The sequence below is a fragment of the Narcine bancroftii genome, chromosome 8 (genome assembly GCF_036971445.1).
Source record: "Narcine bancroftii isolate sNarBan1 chromosome 8, sNarBan1.hap1, whole genome shotgun sequence".
In the NCBI taxonomy this organism is placed as follows: Eukaryota; Metazoa; Chordata; class Chondrichthyes; order Torpediniformes; family Narcinidae; genus Narcine; species Narcine bancroftii.
The window spans coordinates 65,146,752-65,152,751 of record NC_091476.1 but is presented as its reverse complement, the minus strand read 5'-3'; positions in this window follow the sequence as shown (position 1 = coordinate 65,152,751).

The following is a 6,000-nucleotide window of genomic DNA, read 5'->3' as shown; positions in this document are numbered from 1 at the left end:
TTGCTTGGTGCCCCAGATCAAACCCTTTACCAGATGTGGCAGGGTGAACTGCTGTCCAAAGCAAACCCCCTCCAATACACGTCACAGCGGGCTACCCAGACGAAGTCTCGCAGGACAATTAAGGATGATCAATACATGCTGGAACAGAAAACCCACATCACTAAAGGTGCTTAATTCAATGCAGAACAAAGCTCCTTTGACGCTGGGCTCATTAACTTTTGAATCCTTATAGGTACAGCCACAGATGCTGGTCCTTTCATCCCATTTTCCTGTATCCTTCTAAGCTTTTCCCATTTTTGTCTAAACACCTTTTAAACATTGTAGCCTCTGGCAGGTCATCGCCTTATGTGTGGGGATTGGGAAACCTCTCACCCTCCCCTTAACCCTCTCATCCTAGACTCTCTTATAAGACAATAGAAGTAATAGGCTATTTAGCCCCTCGAGTCTGCCCCGCCATTTAATCATGAGCTGGGCCATTTCCCAACTTGGCCCCACTGCCTACCCTTCTCCCCACAACCTCTGATGTCCTGGCTAATCAATAACCTATCAATCTCTGCATCCAATGACAAGCCTCCACACCCGCCCATGGCTACAAATTCCACAGATTCACCGCCATCTCTGTTCGAAGATGACACCCTTCAATCCTGAAGTTGTGCCTCTTGACCGGGACTCTCCCACAGTGGGAAACGATCTTTCTACACCTACTCTGTCCACACCTTTCTTTTTTTTAAAATTTATTATTTTTCAAACTATAAACCATATAGATCAAGATACATACATTTTCCTTCTTGAATATATAGTGTCGTTTTCTCCCCCCTTCCCTCCTCCCCTCCCTCCCTCCCTACCTCCCCTCCCATTTATTTAAAGTTCAGAAAATAAGATACATTAAACCCTTCAAACAATGTTGTCACTCAATAAAAATAAACAAGAAATTCCACTGAGTCAGTTCTTTTCATTCTCTTCTCCTTCTGTCATTTTAGGTGGTAGATGTCCCCGGTAGGTTTTCTCTATTATGTTTCATGTATGGCTCCCATATTTGTTCAAATATTGTAATGTCATTTCTTAAATTATATGTTATTTTTTCTAATGAATACATTTATTCATTTCTATATACCATTGTTGTATTCTAATTTCCAGGCTGACATAATACATTTTTTTGCTACAGCTAGGGCTATCCTAACAAATCTTTTTTGTGCACCATCCAAATCAAGTCCAAATTCTTTGTTTTTTATGTTACTTAGGAGGAAGATCTCTGGGTTTTTTGGTATATTGCTTTTTGTGATTTTATTTAATATCTGGTTTAGATCTTCCCAAAATTTTTCACTTTCTCACATGTCCAAATTGCATGAATTGTTGTTCCCATTTCCTTTTTACAGCGAAAACATCTGTCAGATACTGTTGGGTCCCATTTATTTAACTTTTGAGGTGTAATATATAGCCTGTGTATCCACTTATATTGTATCATACGTAACCTCGTATTTATTGTATTTCTCATAGTTTCTGAGCATTACTTCTCCCATGTTTCCTTCTTTATCTTTATGTTTAGATCTTGTTCCCATTTTTGATTAGTTTTACCATTTGTTTCCTCATTCTCCTTTTCTTGTAGTTTAATATACATGTTTGTTACAAATTTTTTGATTATCATTGTGTCTGTAATCACATATTCAAAATTACTTCCCTCTGGTAACCTCAGACTGCTTCCCAATTTGTCCTTCAAGTAGGATTTCAGTTGGTAGTATGCCAACACTGTATTGTGAGTTATATTATATTTATCCTTCACTTGTTCAAAGGATAATAATTTATTTCCTGAAAAGCAATTTTCTATTCATTTTTTCTTCTGTACTTTTAATTCTTCTTTTTATTTCACTAAATTCTTGTGATTGCCATTCTTTTACTGATTCCATATATTCTTTAAAAAAAAATTCCATTGTCTTGCCTTTCTCTTCTTCTTCCATTTCTCGATGTTCTTCTTCTTCCTCTGGGTTGGTCATCTGTTGTTTTCTTTTTACTCTCTTCTTTCTTGTTCTCTTCCTGTTGTGTTGTAGCTGTCATTCTCAGCTGTGGAGATTGACTCCTCAATCATATAGTTCGTCAGTGTTTTTTTTGTCTTGCGCATCGCGCATGCACACTTTTGTTTGGCTCCGTGAGCCATCTTTGTAGTCCCGAGTTCGGGGCTTCAACTGACCTTAGGGAGCGGGCTTCTCTCTCCACAGCGGGCCTCCTCGGACAGGTAAGGCCTTCTCCATCTTCCGACGTTCTTTCTTCTTCTCTTCTTCCCGTTGCTTTTTTTGCTGCCATTTTCTCCACACCTTTATTTTCACTTTATTTTGGTTTTTGTGTTTGTGCCTTTGTTTTTTCACAGTCTTTTTTTTACTTTTCTGGAGAGGGCTGGAGTTCCCCGACCGGCCACTACTCCATCACGTGACTCCTCCGTCGTCCACACCTTTCAATGTTCAGAATGCCCCCATCCTCATAAATTCTGAGTACAGGGCAGAACGCTCCTCATATAACCCTTGTTCCCAGAATAATCCCAGCGAACCTCCTTATTCCCCTTGTGACTTATATGAACCTCGAAAATCACCCCCTGCACACCAGTGCAAATGTCCCAACACTTCCAATCCAGTCTCTTCTGCACCCTCTCCATTGCTATCACTTCCTCCCTGCAGTGTTGCGACTCTACACGAGTGGTGTCTCTACACGAGTGGTGTCTAATAATATCCAACTATGGAAATAGTGCTTCCAGTGAGAGAAAGGGAAACAAAGGCTCTTCGTCGGTACCTGTCCAGCAGTCCTCAAAACCTGGAGCGCTGATCCATTAGTTTTGAAGGCTGCCAGGTTTACTGCTCGAATACACAGGCCCTTCAAAATCATTTCAGTCTCACGAGCAGACAATACATATTGTCAGGCGTGCATTTATAAAAATAAGAACTGCATTTTTATGTTTCCTTCAGGGAGTTAAAAAAATGACATTTGTGTTGGTCCCGAGTCTCAACTCCTTTAGGCAGCCCAAATCCCACAGGCTTTAGAAATAAGCTCATTATTAAACGAACAGAAATTCTGCCTAGCCCTCATGAAAAAGAATCTCGGAGCTGTCTGTGATGTTGTATGTGATGTCACGTATGCACTCTAACATTAAACCTGAACTATTGGGGACACGGCAGAAGGAAGTGACTGAGCAGGACTGCGTTTTCGGCAACGCAGGTTGCTGAAGGATGTGTGGCAGGAGGGAGTGCTTTCCTCGGCTGTGCCTGCCTGCCTGTTGGCTACATGGAGCAATCCCTACTACAGGCCGATGCAGGCCAGGCCCCTCGACTCTTCCTCCACTACATCGACGACTACTTTGGTGCTGCCTCATGTACCCGTAATGAGCTCGTCAACTTCATCCACGTTGCTTCCAACTTCCACCCCGGACCTCAAATTCACTTGGTCCATCTCTAGCAACACTCTCCCCTTCCTCGATCTCAGGAGACAAACTCTTGACAGACATCTATAATCCACAGCTACCTCTGACACCTCTTCTCATCCTGTCCCCTGGAAGGATTCCATCCCTTTCTCTCAATTCCTCCATCTCATCTGACCCTAGGATGACATCCATGCCAGATCATCAGACATGTCCTCCTTCAAACCACGTGGATTTCCCTCTATCAACTCAGCCCAACACATCCTCCTCCGCCATTTCTGCCTCCTACTACGTGCTCCCATCACCAGACATGTATTCCCCTCTTGTCCTTCCACAAGGACCACTCCCTCTGTGACTCCCCACCGTCACCTTGCATCTCACTTGAGCCCACACCTCCTCCCTCAGCACCACTCAGGGCCCCAGACCCTCACTTGTGAATCTGAAGGGGGGGGTCATCTACTGCATCTGGTGCTTCTGCTGTGGTCTCCTCTACATCGGAGAGATGAGACGCAGACTGGCTTTGTTGAGCACCTTGTGTCTGGTGCAATAGCATGGATCTCCCCCCCCCCCCCCGGTGGCCATTTCAATTCTCCAACCCATTTCCTTGCCGACGTGTCTGTCCACACGGTCTCGAGCACTGCCAGATTGAGACAGCCCATAATTTGGAGAAACACCTTATCTTCTGACTGGGCTCCCTCCAACCACATGGCATTAATATAGACTTCTCCCACCCCCTCCTTTCGGACAGGCATGATAAATTCCACCTTATCCCTTATCACATTACTACCTTCTGTTGGTCTGGATTCCTCCCCCATTGTTTGAATTCTAAGACTTTCTGATCTATCCTGTTTCCGTCTTTTCTGTTTTCCTTTTTAATATTTTTATTTTTCACACTGTGAACCATATCAACCAAAATATATACAAAAGTTTCTCATTAAATAGACATTTTCTCCCTTTTTCCCCTACTTCCTTCCTTCCCTTCTTTAGTTCTTTACATATACATTGATTTTACATCTTTATACATACTTTATCGCCGTTCTTCATTCTTATTATATCTCTTCATCTCCTTCTGTCCTGCAAACGTTTTGCAAATTCTTGTGCTTCCCCTGGATCTGAGAACAGTCTGTTTTGCTCCCCGGGGATAAATATTTTAAACACAGCTGGATATCTTAACATGAATTTATAACCTTTTTTCCATAGGATCGATTTTGCTGTGTTAAACTTCTTCCTCTTCTTTAAAAGTTCAAAACTTGTGTCTGAGTAAAAAAAAATTTTTTTGACCCTTGTATTCCAATGGTTTATTGTCTTCTCTTATTTCTTGTCGTATATCTCAAAAATTTTACCAAAATGGATCTTGGTTTTTGATGTATCTGTGGTTTCAGAGCTAGTGTTCTGTGTGCTCTTTCTATTTCCATTTCTATCTGTATTTCTGTCATTCCCAGGACCTTCAGGATCCATCCTTTTATAAATTCTTTTATATCTGTGCCTTCTTCATCTTCCTTTAGGCCCTACTATAATTTTCCAACATATCAATTTTCTGAGCTAACAACTGTTGTGACTCTTTAATTTTTTTGTCACTTTCTTCCAATTTTTCTCTTGTTGTTTACAGGCGTTTCTCATTCTTCCACATTTTCTACTCTTTTCCCTATTTCTGTCATGACCAGTTCTAATCTTTGCATTTTATCTTCTGTTCTTTTAATTTTTCTTTTAATTGCTCTAAATTCTAATGACAACCATTCTTTTAATGCTCTCATTTGTTCTTCAAAAAAAAAGCTTTATCTATATTCTGTCCATCAGTTTTATCTTCTATCTCTCTGTGAAGATCTTGGTCTTCTTCTCTTTGTATCTGTATCTCTTCTGATTTTTCTGATGAGTTGCTTGTCTCATTTTGTCGGGTCTCTTCTTGCTTGGCCTCTTGCTGTTGGTCCTCTCCTTCTGAGCTGCTCATGTCGAGCATCCTGCTGCTGTTCAGTTCCTCACTCCCTATCCTGCCGCTTTCCTCATCTTCCAGATGAGCCGATGTTGGGCGTCCCTTAGCTGGTTGCGCTGTGGTTGCCCGCTCCTCAGCTGAGTCCCCCTCCTGTCAGTGTTTTCCTTTACCTTAGATTGCGCACTGCTCACGTGCGACTCCTCGCGCATGCGCATTTGCGCACTTTTGTTTTTTGTAGTCCACTGGTCAGGGTGGGGGAGTCGCGACTCTGCAGGGCCGACACCAACCTCAGAGATCGGGCGCTCTTCGCCACCACGGCTCCACTCCTTCATGCAGGTAAGGCCTTCTTTCTTTTCTGATGTCTTTTTTTCCCCATTTTTACTTTTTCCTTCTTAGGTGCCATCTTCTTTCTCTTCTCTGCACTTTTATTTCTTATATTTTATATTTATTGAACTTTGTCTTTTAACTTTTCTTTTCTGGAGGGCTGGTTTTACCCTACAGGCCACTACTCCATCACATGACTCCTCCCCTTTCTGAGTTTTCCTTGAGGAAGGGCTCAGGCGCAAAATGTTGACAATATATCTTTGTCTCCCAGAGATGCTGAAAAGACTGGCTGAGTTCCTCCAGCATTTTGGTGTATTTACTATTTTCTTATACCAGCCAGCATTCT